The 24,059-nt window shown below is 42.3% G+C and overlaps 1 pseudogene; it reads right to left on the bottom strand.

Moving 5' to 3' along the window:
* Positions 1-14,021: 14,021 nt before the first annotated feature.
* LOC123615973 (peptidyl-prolyl cis-trans isomerase FKBP8-like) overlaps positions 14,022-24,059 on the bottom strand; it is a 59,341-nt pseudogene continuing 49,303 nt past the window's right edge.

Below are 24,059 nucleotides of genomic sequence, written 5' to 3'. Positions count from 1 at the left end.
GGAATTGGGCAGAAAGGAGGGGCACAAGCCAAATGCAGGAAACATACATAAGCACCAGGGGTCCCTGGGCAGAGAAAGAAAAGCAGGACTCTTTGGGCTGATAAAAAGCCACACCTTTTGGCCTGGAGACCAACAAAGACACATCAGAAAGGCAGGAATTTCCAGTGTCCAAATGTAACTTCTGCTCATTATGCACTCATTTCAATAAAATTAGCTTACAGGTCAGAAGTACCCATCACACACCTAGGCCATGACACTTCTGATCCAGACTAAATAAGGACAAAAATCCCTCCTCCTTTCAGGAAGGTGGAGTTGGGGTGATAATCAGAAAATATGACCCCAAGCCCTTCCCTCCTCAATGAATATTCCACCCATTCATTTTTACACCCTATGTAACTAACTTGCCAAAGAAACTCAGGGCAGCCACTGAGCTGAGCCTGCCTGCTCTCCCCTGGAGAGTGTACTACCCATCCTTTAATAAACCCTCACTTTACTTTTCTTTTTAACCTCTACACCTTGTCTCTGAATTCTTTCTGGGATGGGTCAAGAACCTGGAACACTGGTTGGATCCACTGGCATCAATAGGAGGGACCAATTATCTTTTTGATTTGTTTGTTTCAGTACAGGTAGAGTTATTTAGAGATACATCAAGAGACAAAAGAATGGCCAAGAGGTGTGGGGGTTGGGTGCTCAGAGTAGAGTAAAAGTAGGTACACACTCCATACAGTGTGCAGGCCACGTCCGAAGAGGGAGAGAGGGGGCTGCGGCCTTGGGACTGTCTTGGTGCCTGTAGGCATGTTGTTCACCATGCTAATATATTACAATGGGCGTGTAATGAAGGTCAAGTTCTACTAGAAGTCAAATCTCCCACTATTTGAGCCTCAAGGCCTCCTGGGGGTTGAATCTTTCGCCATTCTTGTGTTAATTGCTGTGTTATTCCTTGAATGGCTGTGCCCTGCCCCCTGCCTGTCTCATTCCCCTCTCAGAGATTTTACTCCCATAATCTTCTTAAGGGGTTGTAAAGGGAGGTTGTTCCATCTTCTGAAACCACTTCCAGGCTGAGGAGGGCCATTGACCCTGCCTATCAGGGAGCAAAAAATCTCTGAATGCCTACTCTAGGGGCCCCAGGGGCAGGACAGCCTTTTGCTTTCGTGTCCAGAGTGCTGAGGGTAAGGGCCATCATTTGACATGGGACTGTTGTAACCCACTGTTTCCACTGACTTCTGATGAATTTTTTAAAAGATGAAGTACCTTTGTAACAACTTGACAGTCTGTAACAAATTAAGACTTAAAAGGCATGGTTAAATATCTGTAATTGATAGAGACTTATTTGTAATGACTGGAATCATGACTGATTATATTTAACTTAACATATGAAATAATCCTAGTTAACTTAATATCTGAGATGTCTCAGGTTTTCTTTAAAGCATATTAAAGTTAGCTGGGGCTACAGAGAACTTTTAGAATTTGTTAGATATTTAAAATCCTGATTATGTATGAAACTTTTTCTTCTTTTGTAGTTTTTTATGAAACTCTTACCGAATACATACATCTTACTTTCCCACTGTATACAGAAATGCTTATTTTAGGAGCTTTAATTACATATGTTATAATTTTAACCCTCAAAACCTTTATTTATTTATTTATTTATTTACTTACTTATTTATTTATTTTTCAAAACCTTTAAATTTCTGGCAAAAACCAAGAAGCAAGCAACTGTGAATTGGTTGTCCTATCAACATTTCCTGACTGGAAACTTATGTTTTAGTTTTTTTTTCTCTAAGGCAAAGGTAGATAAATTTAGATCTGCCCAGCAATTAATGTTTTAATAATCTATAAAATACACAGATAGCCAGTGAACTTTTTAACTTAGTTTTAAGTTTTAAGTACCAAAATTTGGAGAGACAATTTTAGGTACATACTTTCAAAATAAAACTCCTATAGAATTTACCCCAAATCTCTTATTTTGTTTAGTTTTTGAAAGTATTTTTACATTGAGTTACTTTTTTTTGTTGTTGACAAATTTGTAACAGGTATAATAAACTTTTGCTTGACCTCTAGTAAGCCTAAAGGAGGATTAATAAAACGGCCACACTCATGCTCACAGATTGCTCATTCTTATGCTTGCCCTTAAAACGGTCAACTGACTAGTTGCTACTCACAGTTACGGGCCCATTGTTAAAACTAAAGCTATTGGTCTTACTATTTCTACTTTATTCCAGTCATTGAAAGTAATAATCAAGCTTGGTCTCTGAGTTCTTCTCCAAGGAGAAGGTCACAGGACTGTAACCTTACAAAATAGCCTGAATTACCAGGAAGACCACACCTTGAGTGCTTATGAGATAAAGAGATCTAACCACTGGCCTCTATAGAACTGGTTGCCTGGAGGCATCATGTCACCACTCTAAGTCTTCTGATGAGAAAATGATTCTGTTGCTTGTTATCAATGCTTTATTGTTTGAGCTATATAACAACCCCACCCCATCCCCAAGGTGGGTTCAGTTTTGAAGGCACTAGCCTCCTGTGAGTCCCCTTTGCCCAGCAAAGCAATAAAATTGCTTCTTTTCTTCTAAGCCCCAAGACCTTGTCTCTGGGCTGTTTGGCTTGCTACAGATGGGGGGCAACAGGCCTAGGCACAACTGAAGTATTACCCTTAACACTGATGTCTCTAAAGACATGTTTACATTAATCAAACCAACAAGCTTAAGCTAGCTTCAGTACCAATACCAGTACTGAATACTTTTTAGATAACGTGAACCTGAAACTTACTTTGGCCAGTTTTCTCTATGTTTGAGTATTTACATAAGTACTTAATTTCTTTTCAGCCAATTAAAGAGCTCTTCTACCATTTAATTGTGCCAATACCATACATCTATGACATACAGACTGGACTCCTTATAGTTTTCATTTAAAAATTTCAGTCATGAATCAGATATAACAAAGTAAAACGCACTGGCTCCAAAAGAGGTTGGATTTAAACTGGGGTTTTTGGCAGAACAAATCAAAGTTGCCCATCTAGATGGCTAAGCCGTTTTACTAATATTTATGAAAAAGAGATAAAATTTTTACTCGTCCTCAGCAAATTAAGTTCCAAATTATTTATCCCCCCCCCCACTTTTTTTGAAATTTGTATTTTAAAAAGATGGTGAGATCAGAGTTCCTGAAGAAGACAAGGTAGAATATTTGTATCTCAAAGGCATAGGAAGGCAAGTTTCTCCTAGGAAACTGTTTTTTAAAGGCCAGAAAAAAAGTTGTTTTTTTTTTTTTTTTTAAACACTTGTCTCTGAAGATAAATACACAGGGGAGGTTTGGGGAATGGTAGAAGGGTTAGTGGGCTTTGTATCCCTTCTGGAGCCACATCTGGTCCTGTAAAGACTAGATTTGTAAAACAAAGACAGTTTTGTTTTTTCTCATTTAGCTTAGGGGAGACTTTTCCAAAAAATTTTTATTAGGCTCCGAATATCAGCTATGGTCAGTTTAGTCCAACTGATGGCCTCCCATTTGGCCATCTATTTATGAACACTTTTGAGGAGCCTTCCTGGGTTTGAGAGTTTTTTTCATTAAGGCTCTTGGTTTGGCCTTTGATATGAAGAGGCTGGCCTGTGGCCTCACGTGGTCCCATTTCTGGTGGTAACCTGACAGTAGTAGCTCCGTCAGGGACCTCAGCTTCCCAGATAGCAGGGTTTACCTGAGAATCAGTATGGGGTGGAAGGAAGACCTCTTCTGGCTTGGGACTGAGGCAGGCTCCCAAAGCCAAGAGTAGACATTTTTGGGGGTGCATTGTCTTTCATGTAAGGGTCTTTGAATTGGATTATATCTTGGGGTTTACTGAGCAAGTACGTCCCTTCCCAATGAGGGGATAGGGCACTCAGCCACCAGCAAAAACTCCTGTGTAAAAGTGAATTTTTAGTAAGCACCTTGTTTGGGGCCTTCTATTGATCCCCGTTATTACACAGGATTGGGAGGACAAGGGTCCAGGGAAATCAGTCAGCACAGAGTAGGTGGCTCCCTTACCTAATAAGAAGACAACTTCTCTACCTGCCACGTCAAGGGTTACCCAAGGCTCTGCCGGAGAAATGACCTGGTGTCCTGTGGGAGCCAGGGAGGGTCCCGGCCCCGTCAGTATTTAGTCATCTCAGCTGTCATTGGTTTGGGAGCTGCAAGCCCCCTTTGGAACTGGGGGCAGTCCCGCTTCCAGTGGCCTTTTTGTTTGTGTGTGGGGCAGGGTCCTGGTGGACTTTTCCCATACATGGGGCATTTGCTTTTCCAGTGGCCCTCCTGGCTGTACTTAAAACAGGTCCCTTTTTGGCAAGATAGTGGCTCTGATGTAGGCATTCTGGATCCTTTTTGCCTCTTCAGCCCTGTCTCTATTGTTAAATACTTTAAACGCCAGATCCATGAGCTGATTCATGGGGACCTGGGGTCCCTACCTGCCCAGAAGGGGCCTTAGGGGTAGATGATTGGGAAGACAATCCCCCCCTCAGAGTCGAGGGAAGTAAAAGTTCCTGGCTGTGGAACTCGGGGAGGTGGACCTATAAAGAGTCATCTAAAACATCGAGCTCCTGTCACGGGAGACGCTTTGAAGGGCACTTGAGCCAGGCATGCCTGCAGGAGCTTCCTAGACCTGGGTCTTGGGACATGGCCAGAAACATTTGGAAGTATGGGACGTCCCTCCATTTACCTCCTCTTTTACAAAACAGGTCTAGCTATAAGATGGAATTGTAATTTAATGACCCATTCTTTGGCCAGACCTCTTGGTCCCCTAGTTTGTATAGGGGTCATGTACTATTACAAAGAAAAACTAACTCCTTTTTCCTCAAACTATCCTGTTTAAACTTTTCCCAGTTTATGAATATGTATCCTAAAGGGGAGTCCTTTGGGATACTTGTTGTCCATCTTGGTTAGGATGTCCTGCCTGTGGGCCTGAGGCGGCTCCTTTGGACTAGTCAGAGAGTAAGGGCCAACAGGAGAAAAGGTGACTAGAGCCCCAGGGTCTAAATCCCTTAGAGGGAAGGAGGAGGCCTAGGTCTCTAGTCAATTAAGCCTGTTACCTTCTTTGAAAGGGGAAACAAAATAGCTTTGAAAGATAGAAATCTAGGGCACAATGGGAATGCTACAGCCACAATGCTTCCTGGAATAGAGATCCTTCAGCCCTCTGAGGGAGTGCCTGCCTGCGATGCCCACTCGGTGGTGTAACAAAACCGTGACCCCAGCAGGGGTGCCAAAACCATGACCCATAAAGGAAGTGTCCGCCTGCGACTCCCACTCAGGGGTACTAAAGCCTGCGACCCCATCAAGGGGTGCTGGAAACTGCGATCCGCAAGGGGAGTGCCTGCCTGCAATTCCCGCCTACGGATGCAATGAGGCAGTGCGCCCCGAGGGCACCGGGGAGGGCCAGGCTGCAAATGTTTAAAGGGGAGCTCCCAGAGCCCCCTAGTTTGGGCCCCCTTTCACAGTTCTGGCGTCCCGGAACCGGACCAAGACTGTGCAGAGAAGAGGAATTGGGCTCAAGGAAGCAAGGAGGGGAATCTCGCCCAGTCAGGTTGCCAATTACTTGCCACGTGGTCTTAGTTTGGATGTCCTAGTGGTCTCCTTGGTGGATCTTCTCGAGTCCAAAGAGAGCGATAGAGGAGAGAATGAGAAAAGATCAAGGGGAGAAAAGCCTTGGGCTCCGTGGTCTCCTTCACGGCTAGAGAGCTGGTCTCTGCCAGATCCTGCAGGCAGCGTCAGCCCCCACCTAAAGGGCCACTTGAATCTGCAGGGCATGGGAGAAACCCTCTGCCACCCTTCGAAGAGAGGGGAGCCGTAGACCAATAGGTGGGTTGAGATTATGCCCTTTGAGCCCCATTTCTTTACATAAATGCCCCACATTGGGTGCCGAAGATATGATGCAGGAAAACGGATGCGAGGCGTGAGGAGGGCCGTGTCCCAGGCCTTGGGGAAGTCCCTGGGATGTGCCCCGCCAAGTGTGGGTCCTTGGCTTCGCGCAGTTGTCAAAGAATTCAAGAGAGAGCCACAGTTGAGTAAAGGTAGATTTATTTAGAGATCCATCAAGAGGCAAGAGAATGGTCACGAGGTGTGGGGGTTGGGTGCTCAGATTAGAGTAAAAGTAGGTACATACTCTGTAGACAGAGTGCGGGCCGTCTCCGAAGAGGGAGAGAGAGCGGGCAGCAGCCACAAATCATCTTAAAGGATAAATTTCTCACCCAATCTGCCCCCAGTGTTCAACAAAAATTCCAAAAGACAATCCAGGAACCCAGAGTAATCCTTGACAAATGCTAACCATTGCTGTCAATGGGTTTTTTGTTTTTTTGTTTTTTTTTCCTTAAATTGAGATCAGGTTCAATAGGCCAAGGCTCAGGAGAAGGAAAGAAGGAAAGAGGCCAGACAGGCCCAAATGATTACAGCCCTTTGAGGACAGCCGCCATCCATAAATCCTCCACCCCCAGCAGCCTGAGACAAGCCTGATGATCAATACTTCTGCCTCTGACCTGGTCAGTGGGCCAAGAAAGGTCCCCATAAGGACAAATTTTCAAGATTTGCCTGCTTTCGGTGTAACAAGCAAGGTCATTGGGCGGCCCTCTGACCCTCAAGCCAAATGGCCCGTAGGGGATAACCGACCTGCAAATGATTGTCCGGGACTGAAGGAGCCCCCTCCAGTCAGCCCCAACACAAGACATCGTCATCACTGGGCTGGAGCCACGGGGACAAGTGCATGTGGCAGGTAGGACAATCACTCTGTTATGGATACCGGGACCACCTACTCTGTCCTAAAATCTTTCTCCAGACCCTTCTTCTCTAGATTCTGTCCCATCATGGGAGTCACAGGTAGACCAACCTTAAGGTTCTTTACTCACCTCCTTTGTTGTTTACAGGACGAACTCGCATGTGCATGTTCTTTCTCATGTGTGCCAGCACGTCCTAGGTCCTCTTGAGGCTGAGATCTTCTTTACAAGTTGGGAACCCGATTTATCCTGGGAGAAAGTCTCCAAACGTTCTCCTCTTTACAACTCTTACTGCTCTCTGGGGAAGGAGAAAAACCTCCAGACCCAGAGACCTGGGAGAATAAAATTAATCCTGCCGTCTGGGATCAAGGCGTCCCAGAGCGAGCAAAGATGGCTGCTCTGGTTGTCACCTCCCTCAGAGATCCTACCTGGTTCCCTAATTGAAACAATATGTGACTTACTTACCTGCTCCCATACTCGAGAACAGGCCATCCAACATGCAATCCAAACTCTTCACTTCTTGGCCAAGTGGGGATATAAAGTTTCCAAGTCCATGGTCAAAATGGCCAAACAAGAGGTCACTTATCTAGGAGTTGGTCTGACTCCTGGAAACCATAAGCCTTTCCCCTGAACAAATTCAGGGAATCTTACAACTCCCTAATCCCTCTACTTGAAAACAGCTCAGGGCATTTCTCAGACTAACAGATTCCTGTAGGCTTAGGACCCCTAACTATGGGTCCATAGCCCAACCTCTACATGACAGCTTACAGGGTAAGGATGACTCAGTACCTCTCCAGTGAGGTCCTTCCCAACAGGAAGCAATGGAAGAATTAAAAAACCTCCTAGTAAGATCCCCGGCCTTGGGGCTTCCAGATCCCACAGGCCCTTCCAGTTCTGTGTTCATGAGAGAGGAGGAATAGCCTTGGGGGTCTTCACGCAACGGCTGGGTCCTACCCAGCAGCCTATGGGATACCTCTCCAAGAGGCTAGATCCCACTGCTTGAGGCTGGCCTTCCTGCCTAAGAGTGTTGGGAGCCCTCTCCGCTCTCCTGAGGAAGCTTTTAAGCTAACTCTGGGGTCCCCTATACAAGCATAAGCTAACCATCAAGTTTCTGACCTTTTAAAAGGCAAGGGACACTCTGGCTCTCAGATGCTCGGCTTCTTAAATATCAGGCATTATTAGTGAACCTCTATTTTTTCAACCTTCTTATAAAATGTGTTTCTTCTCATCTAGAATCAAACTTCAAATGGCTATACAACAAGGTAAGCTACCAATCAGCCAAGACAGCTTTGATACATGCCCCTCGATGGACACCAGCCCTTCACTCACCACCTGCCCAGTGACAGCCAGCTAGTCTGGGACCCCAGTGTGCTCCATCATCTCCCCAGATCAGCAGGAAGTAGCTAGAGCGGTCGTCCCCTTCTACATCCCAAAGATTTGGGGTACTATGACTAGAGGGGGTAATGTTAGGTAGTTTAGATAGAAATGAGCACTGGGCAAAGAGAGGGGAAGGGGGAAGGAACAATCCAGAACACAAGGAACCTGAGCTGTCAATCAACCAGAGCACAGGGAACCTGAGTTGTCAATCAATCAATCAATCAGTCAATCAAGAAGCCAGGATATAAAAACAGGAAAAACGAGGGAATGGCGCCATTCTTCCTCTCTGGGATTGCCCCGCTCCCAGTTCTCAAGAGTTCCTTTAGTTTTTTACTTCACTAATAAAAATGTTGCTTATATCACGCATTCTGTCTCTCATCAAGAAATCTTTTTTTCGGGTGAGTAAGAACCGAGGTAATTCCTATTTTCCTTTTTCTGGTAACAGAAGGACCTCAGTGTTTGAATTCCCTGACATGGGCTTGTGTGGACTCTGAAGATAAATGTAAGTAATAAAATCTGGAGGGTTAAGGAACAAGGCAGAGAGAAGGGCAGTTTTGACAACCTTGTGCTTGGTAGAGATCGGTCCTGCCCCAGGACACCAACATCACAGATGCTGGTCAAACCACAGGAACAGATTATAACCTCCTAAAATGACTATTTTTAAGACATGCATTGGAAACTTCCTTTAACTTATAAAAATCAAAGCTGCTCATTAAAAATGGCATGAAGGCACGAGGGTGGCACTGCCAGTGGTTAAGATCAAGGGCTCTGGGCTCAGACCACCTGTATTCAAGTCTCAGCTTTTCAGCTCCTCAACCTCAGCAAGTATGTTACCTCTCTGTGACTCAGTCTCCACCTTAATAAGATAGAAACAGTAACAAGAATTTTTCCCTCGGATAGAAACAGTAACAAGAATTTTTCCCTCGCAGGGTTGTTGAATGTTTCCCAGACTTTGCAGCAGACTTAATTATCTCAGGGATAATTAAAAAATGTCCCTTCCACCAGATGTTCTGATTTAATTGCTATGAAGGCAACGGCTGAGTTAATATATATAATGTTTAGACCAGTGCCTGGCGTATAGCGAGCAACTGATACATGTTAACTATGATTGCTATTTTATTTTTACCCATTTTTTTCAAATTACTCCACTTCATCTTTAACTTTTCATCCTAGTTCCTAGGTTACAGACCCCTTTCAAAGCAGCCATGTGTATACTCTATTTGTGTTGTCTCTCGTTCTGTCTTTCCTGCTCAACAGTGCAACTGTAACTTCCTGTAATTTGCCACCTCAACAGTCCTGCTCATTCCTGCACATATAGTGAACATTTCAAAAATAGAATCCAAGTGTTTTCTGACTCACTCTAAACATTTTTGTTTCATGATTCAGCATGATACGATCACAGACCCCACCTAACGCACGTCAATTTGAAAGTGACCGTTTAGACACACTTAAGCTTAACTGTGAATTCTCGGTTTCCTTAAATTGTGTTCAAGATCAAATAATAGAATGGATGCATTAATTATCATGAAAATTGTGCCATTAAACAATGTATTTTAAATATTTTTATGATACTTACCAAAATATTTCTAGTTACACTTGAGTGGCTCTATTATGTCTCCTTATCACACCATCATAGCTTTAGTTTAGATACTGAAATTAGCCTTGACTCAGCTCCATAAACGCACATTATAAGAATCTAGCTATATGCCAGGCACCGCGCTAGGCCTGAGATACAAGGTTGAGTAGCAAGAACCTCACAGTGTAATGACTAAAACAAGATGTATAGGATACTGGACACATGCTGATCTAGAATTTCCTACCTCCCACACCTGCTCCAAGCCCTTTAATTGAACCATAAAATAATTTAGAATAAGAGTAAATGAAAATGACCATCTCTTCCTGAATACAGTAATATGACTATGCTATTCATTATGCAACTCATATTTTATCCTTAAAAAGTAATCTGAATATTGAAAAAATATTTATGTTCATTGTAACATTTCTTCATAATAGTAAAAACCAAGTGGAGTCTTCGTTTCAATAGCTAAGAAATGTAAGCAAAGTATTATAGAGTGCTATGTATTTAAAATGGGTTTTTTCAAAAATGATTTAGTTACCTAGGAAAGTAATTTTAGTGGTAGGATTATAGGAGACTTAAAATTTTCTGTGCTTTCAAATTTTCTGAGTGTTTCAGTAAATATTTATTGCTTTTCATTTAAATTACTTCATATCTTTTCCTTTATTTTTTATTTTGAATTTGTTTACATTGTTTCTTAGACCAGTCACACATTCAAGTCAGTTTGCCAAATTCAGAATATTAAAATGTCTTTTAAAACATGCACATATCTATCACTGTTAGTTGAGAATTATATAAAGTATCTTGCCAAATCAGTGAAATATTTACGTTGTTTTAGGGAAGAACAGTGGAAGGATGTTAATAAAACCCCTCTCAGTATAATCTGTGGTCTTCTCTAAAATTGTAACTAGTTTCTGTGTGATTAAATCATCCCCTGTTTACATTTAATTTATAGCACAAATTTCTGTCTTCAATCAATCAATTAATTAATCTATTTTTCAGGTGGTCTCCTCACCCTCCCACCCCCAGGATACTCTCATTAAGATTGGCTCATATATATTTATTATAATTTAGTGAAAAGGACAACTAAGTGTGTGCAACATACCTTAGGAAGATTTGCTAGCAAGGTCCAGGTGTGCTGTTTACAAATCTGAATCTGCCCAAAGGAAGGTTTCTCTCACCAGGAGTAGCCAGTCTTACGTGTCTGTGTGTGGTCCTCAGTGCCTAGCGCCAGCTTTGTATTTAGGAGTTGCTGGCTGAATGTTTGTTTCCGTTAATTTTAATTAAACGTATCTCCTATCCTCGATTGGAAATGCAGATCAGGAACATTCTACCAAACTCTCCTTTTCAGGCCATGAAAACAGTGCAACCACTGAGTATCTAAAAAGACTGATGGAATTTCAATGTCTTCCATTTTTTGAAAAATTGTCTGCAGAAATGAGCTGGTATTTCCCAGGCCACAACCTACTCTGAACTCCTTGAACTCTACCACAAAAGAGAGTAATTTAGAATGTATTGGATTAAAACTTTCTTCCATCCTTGAATACCAAATTGTGATTGCTTAACTCCTTGTCTATGGAGAGGAGAATGCAGAAGGAAGGTTCTGGTAGGCGTGGTATAGCTTATGAACGTATTCTTACAAGGAGTCTGTGGTGAAAAGAGAACATACCTTCACAGTCTTTGTACGGCCATGAGACTGTCCCTAAGTCTGTAGACTTGCGTGCAGACACGTTTCCCTATCATTGGCAGAACCGGTTTTATGTTTTTGTTTCTTTCCCAGGCATCTCAAGCCCGTGTTAATTAGCATCCACAGCGGAGCATAGGAGGAACATAAGCCATTTATTTGTGAACAAATTATAAGAACTGCAGTGGAAATGGATTTGTACAGAATATCCACTTACAGCCTGATACTTTTTAATATATTTATCTTATTGTTTTAATTAGCTGGTTCTTTTTCTTCCTCTCTGTTCCCTTTATATTATTTCACCAGGCGCTGAGCTCCGATCACTATTTTTGGCTCTCTGGGCTCCCAGCAGAACCCTCCTTGTTTCATCTGATGTGACTTAAAAGGGTCTGGGAAGCCAGTTTGTTCCCCTATAATCTTCCCATCTTTTCACTTTGAGTTAACAATCCCTGAATAAGAGATGAAATTTTTCATTCCATGGTTAATGAGATTTAAAGCCTTTAAGAGACGTTATGTGAAAATGACTTAAATTCATGTTATTTTATTTCTTTCCTCTATCTCTCCCATCCTTCTTTCATCTTTGTTTTTCTTGTTCTTTCTTTTGTAAGAATTTAGAGGATGTGAATCTGGGCCCTGCATCGTGGTAGATGTTGAGAACATTACAATTGATCTGAATCAGTCTCCAAGCTCAAAGACCCCGAAGAAGAGTTGGCAAGACATGTGCCAACAACAAGCTGCAACTCAGACTGATGTTGCTGCACTGGAGGACCACACAGACTGCGCTGGGGAAGGAGGGGGAGAGGGTGCTGATCTCTAAGGAGCAACGGCCAAGAAACGGCCCAGGTGAGTCTGTGGAACCCGAACTTCCCCAATTTTACAGTTTTCCCACTTTCTAAAAAGCGCACCTTTCTACAAGCTTTCTCATGCCCATAGGAGAAAGACTACTACTACTATTTGCCTTCCGTAAGTACACAATACCCAAACCTTAAGTTTGCTAAATCGCAAATGTGATAATCACCCAAAACATGCGTGATGAACACCCACAAAAGGATACTATTCCTCTGACTTGAATTGCTTGATGTGCTGGTATAAATGTGGGTATCCTTTTAATTCTCTGGTTTGTCAATATCAAGTGCATACCCACCGTGTGCATGGGTAAATGGTTACAATATTTTAAAATAAATAGAAGAGAAATAATTAAAGTGCTTATCTCTTTGCATTTTTCCAAAATTCCGAAAGGCAGGAGTTAGGTTATGTTAGTCTTACTTCAAATACAAATAGATAAGGGTGAATGAGTAAACCAGATGTCTGCAGAATTCAAACCTCAATTTACTCATTAGTCTTAACATTTGCTTTGTTTTCCCCAGCATCCTTATCCATAAGAAATGGATTGGTTATACTTTGATCTTATCTTCCTCCCCTGGCTCACCCTCTGGTGGAGGTTCTCATAACCCCCAAAGGACGAAAACTCTGGGCAGTCTCTGTGTCCATCCCTGAATGACAAATAACGTGGCGTCTAGTAACTGCAAAACACTTGAACAAACTAATCACCTACTTTGTATTTTAAGAGTTTCTAAAGATGGTAGATGAATGAATTGCTAGGGTTGAACGTTTTCAATTACAAAACAAATATTTATTGAATGATCACTCTGGGCCAAGCACGCGCCAGCACTGAGCATGTGGAGACAGGCGGGGAAGGCGCTGTTCCTGCCCTGATGGGTGTCACAGTCCCCCCCCCGTGTGGGGTGGCGGGGGGAGGTACAAAGGCAAACGTAAGACCTAGAAGCACTCCGGGGACAGACAGGGTGACTGGTGGCACCAGGCACAATGTCTGGCTTGGGTGTTCTGGGAAATTCTCCTGGAGAGGCGCCAGCAGATGAGCTGTTGTGTCTAAGCAAAGAGGCGGGAAGCGCATCCCAGGCAGAAAGGGCGCCTCAGCTCAGGCACGGGGGAGAGGAGCGCGAGGCAAGAGTGGAAGTCTTCGACAGACCTAAGTCATCACCACCTGCGGTGTGAGGCAGAGAGGGGTGGACGGGAGAGAGAGGTTGGCACGTGACCCCAGGGGCCGCAGTGAAGTGTTTGGACTTTCACGATGGTCAGAAAGAGCATCCTGGTTGCCACTGGCAGAGGATTGGTGAAGGCAAAATTATAAAAAGAGGAAAACCATCTATTGGTGATGAGACATCATGACGGTTAGAATTAGGATAATGAGTTCTCAGGGCCTTCTAGGAAACCGAGGCCAAGAGGGAGCAAACATGCAGGAGACTTACCAGGAGGGAGCCAGAGACTGGGCCGAGCCACAGACTGTCCTGCGGATCTGACACCTGTGAAGGGAAGTGGGGAGGGACAAGGGGAGGGGAGGAGGTTTTGCAGACCACAGCACCATTCCAGGAAAGCTCTGGAGTTCCAGCCCGGCCAACAGGGAGACACCAACCCAAAGTGGCCTATTAAAGAAGCCCTGCGTCCGGCTGTAATAGGGCTGCCTTGTTTGTTTGTTTGTTTGCTGTGGTGGAAGAGACTTTATCTCCCCGTGTGTGGGGGAAAAGTGAGGGGAGTGTGGGGGAGTCTGGACAGAGCGCAGCAGGTGGGCAGCAGGGGCTGACACTTGGATGGGGATAGGGTGTGGGAAGCGCTGCCCCCAGGCCTGCTGGGAAGGAGAAACTGAGGTCTGCCCCTGCTGAGACCTCACCCAGGAGAGCTGGCGGGGGGTGGAAATTGGGTCTGGAGGGATGAGGGTCCCCTCCCCCCAAGGCTGCTGTGAGGCCCCACCCTGCCTCACTTTCCTCCTATAGGTCTTAGTCCCTTCTGTGCTCTGAGCCAGGGGACCCCCAAACTTTGCTGTGCCTCACCTGGAGGAGGGGGCCAGGTCAGAGGGGGCCTGGACAGGGAGCTGGGGAGAGTTAGGGAGAATGGGGTGGGGTCCACCGTGCAAGGAGGTGGCGGTAGGTGGCTGTCACCTGGGCAGTCAGTTCTGGGCACAATGACTACAGAGAGCCACGCCCCCAAGAGCAACAGCAGTTGTCCCCAAAAGCCTCTTCCACCAGACGGACCAGGCACCCTTACCAGGACACGTGGTGGTCAGAGGGCTGGGGTTGCCCAGCGTTCCTGGCTACAGCGGGGTCTCATGCTCTGCTGGGCTGCCTGTTTCTTCACTAGCTTGGTGTGGATGGTCTTGTTGGAAGGTTCCAGCTTCAGGGCCTCCCTCAGGATAAGGATGGCCGGGCTGTGCTCACCTGGCTGGGCTTGCAGAAGGGCGCCTTGATGTCATCCCGCAGCTGCTGGAGCAGGAGGCTGTGGGTGCGCAGGGCGGCACAGCGGTCCAGCTCCAGCTGCGAGGCTGCCGGGTCGCTCAGATACTTCATCTTCAGCTGCAGGAGCTGCTCCTGCTCCTCAAATGTCATGTCCACTTTGGTGCTGGGGGTGATGTAAGGGTTAGTGGTCTGCGGGTGGCAGGCATTGCCACACTCCTGCTCTCAGCTGGCCAGTTCCTGGCCAGTGAGTATCTCCAGGTCAGCCCGTCCGCAGCGGTCCTCAGGGTCACTTCCAGGTATAGAGCTGTGCTGGGGGAGGTGCGGGTTCCTGCGCTGGGGTTCGCAGCTCTACTTGGAATTAGCAGTGATCATAGCCATCTATTCCATGTCCGCAAGCGGGACCCTGAGATCTGAGCCAGGATAACATCGAAGTTGCCCAGCTTCCCTCCTCCTTCACCTGCATGCCATTCTCCAGTGACATCTGCAGCTGCACGGTGACCTGGTCCTTGGCCGGATGGTTGGAGGAGGGCAGGCCTGGGAACAATGTCTTCTTCCTCCAGAGCTGGTTCTTCAGGATATCCAGCCACTCCAGCCACTCTTCTGGGGTGGGGGTGGGCTTAGGTTCAACTCCACAGCAGCCAGGAACTCTCTGGCCAGGCCCTGGGCTGCTGGGCCTCCTACAGTGGGCCTCCCCACTCTTCCAGCAGCGGTAGCTAGCTCAGGTCCTCATCCTCCCTTCTTTCACCCCAGCCAGCACTTAAGTCTTCAAGCAGTGGGACCCCATCTGGTGAAGAGTTAATAGCCAAAATATGTTAATAGCCAAGAATTCATACAACTCAGTAGCAAAAAGCCAAAACAATCCCATTTAGAAATAGGCAGTGGATCTGAATAGACATGTTTCTGATGAAGACATACAGATGACCAACAGGTTCATGAAAAGGTGCTCTACATCACTAATCATCAGGGAGGTGCAAATCAAGACAGCAAGGAGATCTCTCCTCACAACTGTCAGAATGGCTGTTACCAAAATGACAACTGATAAGTGATGGTCAGGATGTGGAGAAAAGGGAACCCTTGTGAAGTGCTGGTGGGAATGTAAATCAGTGCAGCCACTATGAAAAAACAGTATAAAGTTTCCTCAACAAATTAAAAATAGAACTCACCATACAATCCAGCAATTCCACTTCCATTTCTCGGAAGGAAACAAAAGGAGTAACTTGAAAAGATATCTGCATCTCCATGTTCATTGCAGCATGTTTACAATAGCCAAGACATGGACACAACACGTGTCCATCGATGGATGAAGGGATAAAGAAAATGTGAACATATATAGATCTATAATTCAGCCATAAGAAGAATGAAACCCTGCCATTTGCAGTAACATGCAAATAACATGGATGGACCTTGAGGGCATTAAGCTAAAAGAAACAAGACAGAAAAAGACAATGATTTCATTTATATGCGGAATCTAAAAATAAAACAAAACTCATAGATACAGAGAACAGCTTGGGAGTTGCCAGAGGTGGTGGTTGGGGGATGAGAATTAGAACTAGAAACAGCCCCAAACCAGAAATGACCCAAATATCCCCAAATTATGACCCAAATAATGACCCATTAACAAAAGACTGGATGAGCAATTGGTGATACATTTGTAAAATGGAATAACATTGAACAATAAAGATAAACAAATCACGGCTACATGCAACAACACACATGAAAATCAGAATGTTGACTGAATGAAGCCAAAAATAAACGAAAACATGCACTATGTATGACCCATTTATATAAAATTAAAATCCCAGCAATGCTGTGGAATCTAGAAAGGTAAACTTAAGGGTTCAAAAGCAAAGAAAAGCAAGGGTGTGGACTATGATGAGTGCTCATTTTATTATAATGCATTAAGCTGTACATTTGTGTTTTATATGCCTTTTCTGTATACTTATCATATTTCAAAATAAAGAGATGAAAAGCCAAAAAGCAAAAAGGGAAAAAATAAATACCTGACTTCCCCCATAAGGACACCTATGAGGTAGATTTAGGAGAAAACATAAACATAGCTCATCATGGAAGCCTCATGCTGGGAAGCTAGGAGTTAATTCTTATAGGTAACAATTTTAAACATACAGGTTTTGGAGTTTTCCTGAAAAATAAAACAAAGTAATCTTTTTTGTGAGTTGCAAAATTTTTCCTCTTACCAAAAAGTTCTAATAAATAAGCAAAATAAGTGTAGAAAGAAATACTTTACACCTGATTAACTTAAAATTTATAAATAAATAAAAGGAGGAAAGTATATTATTCTTCAGTTTTACTATTCCCCAAATACCTAACTAATATCACAAGTGAGACAGCAGAACGGAAACTTCGGAGAATGGGTAGCATAATACAAACCACAGCAACAAGCCATTTGCCAAAATCATATCCATGAAAGCTGAGGCGTGGCCTCAGTTGAGGATGATTCAGTATTTGCTGTGACCCAGAGAGCACGAACCACGCTATTTATGAAACATGAGGTAGAAATTCATTGCGGAGACATGTAGCATGTTTTGTTTTAAAAACACTTTTGGGGGGCCAAGCTAGAGGATATGTCTGTAAGAATTAGTAACCCAGGGTCACAAATCTATGGCCATGGTTATCTCCAAAAATGTGTTTGTCAAGATTATATTCCCAATGAAAGAAATGCCCAAGATTGTTCAGGCGCACATTTTCTTGATTTTTTTTCCCTCTTTGTTTGGGTTCTGCATTTTTTTTTCAGATAGTTTCTTATCATTTTGTTTCTGTGTACTTTTTTTTTTTTCTTTTTAACCAACTGCAGAAAATGTGGGCAGAGTGCATTTCCAGCAGATGTCAGTGTTGCTGTTTGATGTGATCTAGGACGTTCTCTCAACCCAGGGCCTTACCTTAAAGATGAGCACAGTACTGTGCAGATCCTCAGTTCTTCTGAAGCGTGGAAAGTTCTTCTGGAGAACTCTGTTCTTTTGTGGAGCATTTTGTGGGAAGCATGTTTCTGCAGGTTAGGAAATAGATATGGCTTTAATAGCTTTCTTCTATCTCTTGGAGATTTAACTCTTTTTAGTTATATATAAATTATATGCATTTATTCTTCCTCTTGCTCCAGAAAGTATATTCACTACCTATTCTTCTCTCTGAATTTCTTCTCAGAAGGATGATATTTCTTGGCTTGAAGAATTTCCATGTGTTTATCTCAGAAAAATATAGCACCTACCAGATACCAAAGGAACAGAACAGCCCAGCTGCCTTAAAGAAAAGTCTTGTAATTACAGCGTTAAGGTCTATCACAAGGTATGGATGAGTTACTAAGAAAGCACAGAAGACAGGGCAACAAATACTTCTGGAGGAGGAGAAGGACGCTTTACTGAGGAAGGGATCTGGAGCTTTGGAAGATGAGTATGAGCTTTCCAAGGGAGTGTTTTTGGAGAAGAGACACAAAATTTTAATGAAAGATGGTCATGCGTATAATTTCAGTACAGGTGATTTTAGATCACAGTCCTGATTCTTGGAGGACTACCTGAATTATATTCAAGTAGTTAAGAATAGTCTGGGACTAGAGATGATTTAATAAATGATTAAGAACATAAACTTAGGAGTTTAGAGTCTACCTAGATTCAAATTCTTGCTTTTCAATCATCTGGTTAAAATTTAGGGGAAAAAAGTTAACATTATTTTGCATCAGGTTCTTCATCTGGAAATGAGATAAAAATGACACCAACACTTCATCAAATTGTTAAGAAGGTTGAATGACATAAATATAAAGTACTTAGTACTGTTTGTGGCTCATAGCAAGTGTTCAAAATGTTAGCTATGATTAGTAACTATTTTTTTACATCTTTTATTGAGTTATAGTCATTTTACAATGTTGTGTCAAATTCCAGTGTAGAGCACAATTTTTCAGTTCTACATGAACATGTGTATATTCATTGTCACTTTTTTTTTTTTTTTTTTGCTGTGAGCTACCATAAGATCTTGTATATATTTCCCTGTGCTGATTAGTAACTATTTTATCTCATCAGGAACAATGAAAAAATATACAAGAAAGTTGACGTTGAGTAGAGGCATTTAGATTTTAATTGTGAAAATAAGTGGACCAATCTTATTTTTATCATTAGATCACCAGTGTTTGACATTTGTGCAGAATTTACTCTGTCCTTTGGGATAGAGAACAAGTCAAAACAAGCATTTCAAGCAGCAGTCAGTTCTGCATGTCTTGCTGTGTGGCTTTGGATCACAGTCACGTGTTACCAGTGAAAAGACCAACTCTGGTTCAAGAGCACACCAGCAGAAAGGCAGACAAAGGGCAGAATGTGAGGAATCTCTTCTGTGCCACAACAGTGCTCACGCAGGGAAGATCAGGGTTATTGAGGATTTTGACAGTAGGAGCCTGGAAGGCAGCATCCCACTTGAAAAGGCTCAGCACTTAGGAGTCTGGTTTCCCTCTTGTCTTGTGAAGAGGGGTGACTCCTTTTCTAAGTCAGCAACTAAGAATGAAGTGCACTGGTTGAAGGAGAGAATTGCAATCATACCCTTAGTTTCCAAGTTTACTGACGAGGAGGTCTCCCTCATCGCAAGGCAGGCAAATGCTAGGGCTTGTGAAAGTGTGGTTGACGATATGATTCATGCTTATATTTATTTCATTACAGTGATAACACTCGGAAAAAAAAATTAAGTAAAAGGGGAACAAAAGGAACTCTCATTCTTTGTTGATGGAAACGCAAAATGGCACAGCCACTTTGGAAGGCAATATGGTGGTTTCTTACAAAACTAAACATACTCTTACCATCTAACCAGCAATTGTGCTCTTTGGTATTTACCCAAAAGAAGAGAAAACTTGTGTCCACACAAAAATCTGCACACAGATGTTTTCACTGCTTTATTCATAATTGCTGAAACTCAGAAGCAACCAAGATGTCCTTTAGTAGGTGAATGGGTAAAGAAACCGTGGGACATCTATGTATTCCAAACAGTGCAATATTATTCAATACTAAAAAAGAAATGAGCTATCAAGCCAGGAAAAGACAAGGACGGAACTTGAATGCATATTACTAAGGGAAGGAAGCCAATCTGAAAAGTCTACATGCTGCATGGTTCCAGCTATATGACATTCTGGAAAAGGCAAAAGCATGGAGACAACAAAGAATTTAGTGGTTGTCAGGGGTAGAGGGTGGTGAAGGATGAACAGGCAGAACCCAGAGGATTTTTTTAAAGCAGTGAAATACTCTGTATGATATTGTAATGGTGGGTACATGTCATAATTTGTTTAAGCCCAAAGAATATATGATGCCAAGAGTGAACCCTTAAGTAAACTCTGGACTTTTGGGTGATTATGATGTCAGTGTAGGTTCATCCTTGGTACCAAATGTGCCACTCTGCAAACAATACTGATAACGGGAGAAGCTATGCCTACGTAGGGAGAAGGTGGATGGCAGTCTCTGTACGTTTCTCTCAATTTGGTATGTGTATGTGAATTTAAACCTGCTCTTTAAAAAAAGAGAGAGAGAAACATAGTTTTGACTTAAAGACAGACAAGTTTTTACGGAAAAGAAATTTTGTCACAGGAGATATTTTATGGGGAACAGAGAGTAACGGAATTAAAAATATCCGCAACAATTGTTTCACAGGTTTCCTACCTTTTAGCTTAGTTTATGTGTATTTGGAGAAGCAAGATGGTTCTGCAAAGTTTTAAATACACCTTTGAATTCTTCTTTTCTTACATTCAAAGTCTAATGATTTATAACCCGAGTAATCCATCCTCTTTACCGCTCCCCCTTCTGACTGCACACCATCTCCCAGGTGTATGAGCCTGGGTGAGTTACTCCCAACCCGGACACCCTGCACCATTACTTCACATTCAAAATGAGAATTCATATTAGCCACTCTGTGGTTGGAATTTAGTTCCAAGTTTAGCAATTTGCCAAGAGAAAATCATCTTTCCTCTGCCATGATCAGACTAAAGATGTTCACACAAATAGTTTTCATTGGCCCTGGAAGGAGTCAGTCAACTCAAGCTAATGAGAAGCACTGAAAATAAGCTATAGATCCCTTAGTTTAAAATTTGAAAATATGAATTAATTATCACTCAACACAGGTAACTTGTTTGACAGATGAAGTCATTCAACATGGAGAATATAGACAAATAGAAACAGGAGTTAAGTTATTGGAAGCTTCAGCTCTGAAAATGGGTAAAATTTGGGGTGGAAAATATGGGATTTGCCTTACCTTTCCTGCCCTTGGCTCTGGGACGAAAGCCCTGGGTAAGAATCCTGGTTTCTCTCCCCTGGGCACCACTAACCTTCCTCAAATAACATGTGTGGAAACATGTATCTTTATTTTTCCCTATAAATTAACTTTCTTTATTCAAAGACTTAAAAAAAAAAAAAAGCCTTCTTTCTGGTTGATGTAAAAACCACAAGACAAAAATGAAACCTACCTGATTCTAGTCACTCCCAGAAAAAGCTGCTCCATTTAGTGGCTGAGCTTTCACGGAGCAGTTCACACTGACATTCTTTTGTGACGACTGCGTTCTCCAGCAGTGCCTGCAGGGACAGCTGTGCACACATTTGCTGCTCCAGACCCCTCATCTTGGCTGAAGGAACCAACTCCAGGTTTACACTGATTACTCCCTCTCTCATCCACCTTCTGCACCCTTTCTCTTGAGCACAGAGAAGTCTTAGCTTTTCTTGCACGCCCCTCTAGGGTATCCAGAAGCTACATTTTGTATCTAACAATCCTCAGACTCCTGGATTCTAGCTTCCACACCATATGGTGGAAGGACACCAGCAAGCCTGGGGATCGCCAGAATCCAGAAAGGACTGATGAATCATCCTCCATCCTGAGATGTTTACTGCTAACCCAAAGTCCACCCAGATACATCCTGGGTTGAAGACAGGAAGCCGGGCAGAGAAGATCGAATGTCAAAATGTTCTCAATTCCCCTCCACACTTTCTACAAGCTTGGTCTGCTCTGTAGCTGTGTGGAAGTAGGAAAAACTAGCTCTGGCTGATAACAGATCATTTCCTAAATTAGCCTGTCTTAAACTTCTATGGTAGGTTCCATCAGAAAGCTACGAACTTTCCATCTTTGATCGCTCCTTGATTTCAGATGCCTCTTCAGTGGGCAAGACAGATCGTATCTCTTAGACGAAAAGAACATCTCAAATTATTATCCACCATATTAGTTTCTTAAAATGGTCTAGAAACTGGTGAAGTTGTAAGGATAATCTCATGTCACATGAGAAAATTAAACACTTGCAGGTGCTTTTGTAAGAAGGAAACTATCTTAAACTCAATTGTTTTTGGCATATACTTTGGGATAGAAGTTTTATAACTTACATATAACATAAATTCTCTATAAAATATTTTACTTCCTGCAATAAAAATATTCTCTGAATAGCAAGAAGAGACATTATTTTCTTTCTTTTTGTTGTGACAGCTTCTCTGTATCACGTGCATCTGAGAATTAAAAAGAGAGAGAGAGAGAATACTGTAGGTATAAAGTATAAAGGATACACTTGAGACATGTACAAACCAAACAGCCTTAAAAGTTGTCTTGCTACCGATTTGGCGTATTAGTTCAGAACAGTATGTATTTTTAGAAGTGTAGAAAAAAATATCCTGCAGTTTCAGTATCCGCCAGAAAATGCAATTATTCCATAATGATAATTGCTATCCCGTACCAAGTGCTACAGTGAACTAGACGCTGTGCTCTGCTTTTTCTGAAAACAATTTTAAAATTAATCTTCACAACTAACCTATTGGAGTAGGTATTTTTACATACATTTGGGAGATGGGGAAACTGAGGCACAGAGAGGACAAATGCTTTGGCAAATACAGCATTAATAATTAACCAAAAATTCAAAAGAGGTCGTTCTGACTCCAGTGAGCTTCAGAAAACCTTTGGATTTGCAAAACAAATATCACTGGTCTTGGTCAATTTCAAATTCTGGTTAACTTGATTTGTAACTGTTTTATTAGTTTTTAATATAAAATGTTCACAATTATTTGAATCCACAAAAATATTTATAAAAATTATGCAGCTGGTTTACCCAGTCAGCATTAGTTTAGGTTACATCAGGATGTAAAATCTGTTTTAATATCAATTTCACATTTTTAGGGAGAGACCAAGTAAAATGTTTAATTAGAAAGATTCATTGATTCATTTGGATGCTTGAGCACATTTTGCAAAAAACCACTTCTAGTTATTTGAGTTGTATTGATCGAAAAAATTACTTACAAAGAATAATTAATAAAAGAGAGAAGAGATCCATCATTAATCACTAATGTATAATATTTTAAGCTCAATCAGTCATATTTTTGATTTTTATATTTAATGTATGTGAAACTGATGTTTGTAACTTTTTTCCTATAAAATCATGCTTTGATATTTTGGCAAATTTGGGTGAGGCAGGTTCATCTTAATCTTGACTATTTTCTAGCATTGAGCAGCCCTATGGTGCTCCTTCATAATGCAAAATATTTATTTGCTTCCATAAAAGATGGACAAGCTGTATCTAAAACCATGTGTCCTATAGTTTGGGGAAAATAGACCTTGAAATTTATATTTGAATCATCCAAATAATTTATATTTTAACCAGGGCAAAGCTCAAGCAAGTACACTTATCAGCTTGTCTATAACCTCCAGACCTGTCACTTGTTAAATGCTCAGCAGTGGTGCCATTACAAGTGGGGATCGGGTGCTTACTGTTTACAAATAAATTCAACTCATGATGCTATGTTGACACTGTAGTTAATTTACCTCTCAGTTCCATGGTTCTTAGGCAAAGTGATATGTGAATACATATCGTAGGAATAAACAGAGTTGGTTCTGGGGGTTGTTTTTTCCTGAGAAAAGAAGTTTAGAGGAAAAGAGAATCTGATACCTTCTGTTAGAACTCCACTTTATGAATTTTATACAAAAGATAACACTTACTTTAGAGAGATCTTTTGTGCTTTTTAGTTTCATTTTCCAGAGGAGACTATCAGAATTTCTGAGTCTCCCAAGTCTAAGACAAGCATGTGTGATGTTTCCTCATTTAGCATCAAGGAAACAAAGATCAGCAAATCATGTGTCAGCACGTGTGTGTGTGTGTGTGTGTGTGCGCGCATGTCTGTGTATATGTGTGTGCTTTTACTAGATTACTTAAATTTATAATCTCATGTAATCAAAAAGGGACAGCTTTTTTATGTCATAGAGAAAAAACTTGCATGGGTACGTTTGCCTTCTAAGAGGTGCGGCAAATTCCTACCAGTGGGGATAGTAATCTGCCTGTTGCTCTCTTTTCTTCAGTTATCAAACTTCTAGAAGAGTATGCCACAAAGGCAAACGTCCTGCATATGTGAGACATTTTTGTTTTAGCCATTGCTTCAGTCATGCAGAAGGGACTGAGTTCCGTATCTTGATCAACCCAAGTGAAAAGACACAAATAGCCTTGGGAG

The sequence above is a fragment of the Camelus bactrianus genome, chromosome 1 (genome assembly GCF_048773025.1).
Source record: "Camelus bactrianus isolate YW-2024 breed Bactrian camel chromosome 1, ASM4877302v1, whole genome shotgun sequence".
Taxonomy (NCBI): Eukaryota; Metazoa; Chordata; class Mammalia; order Artiodactyla; family Camelidae; genus Camelus; species Camelus bactrianus.
This window is presented reverse-complemented; position numbering and strand designations above follow the sequence as displayed.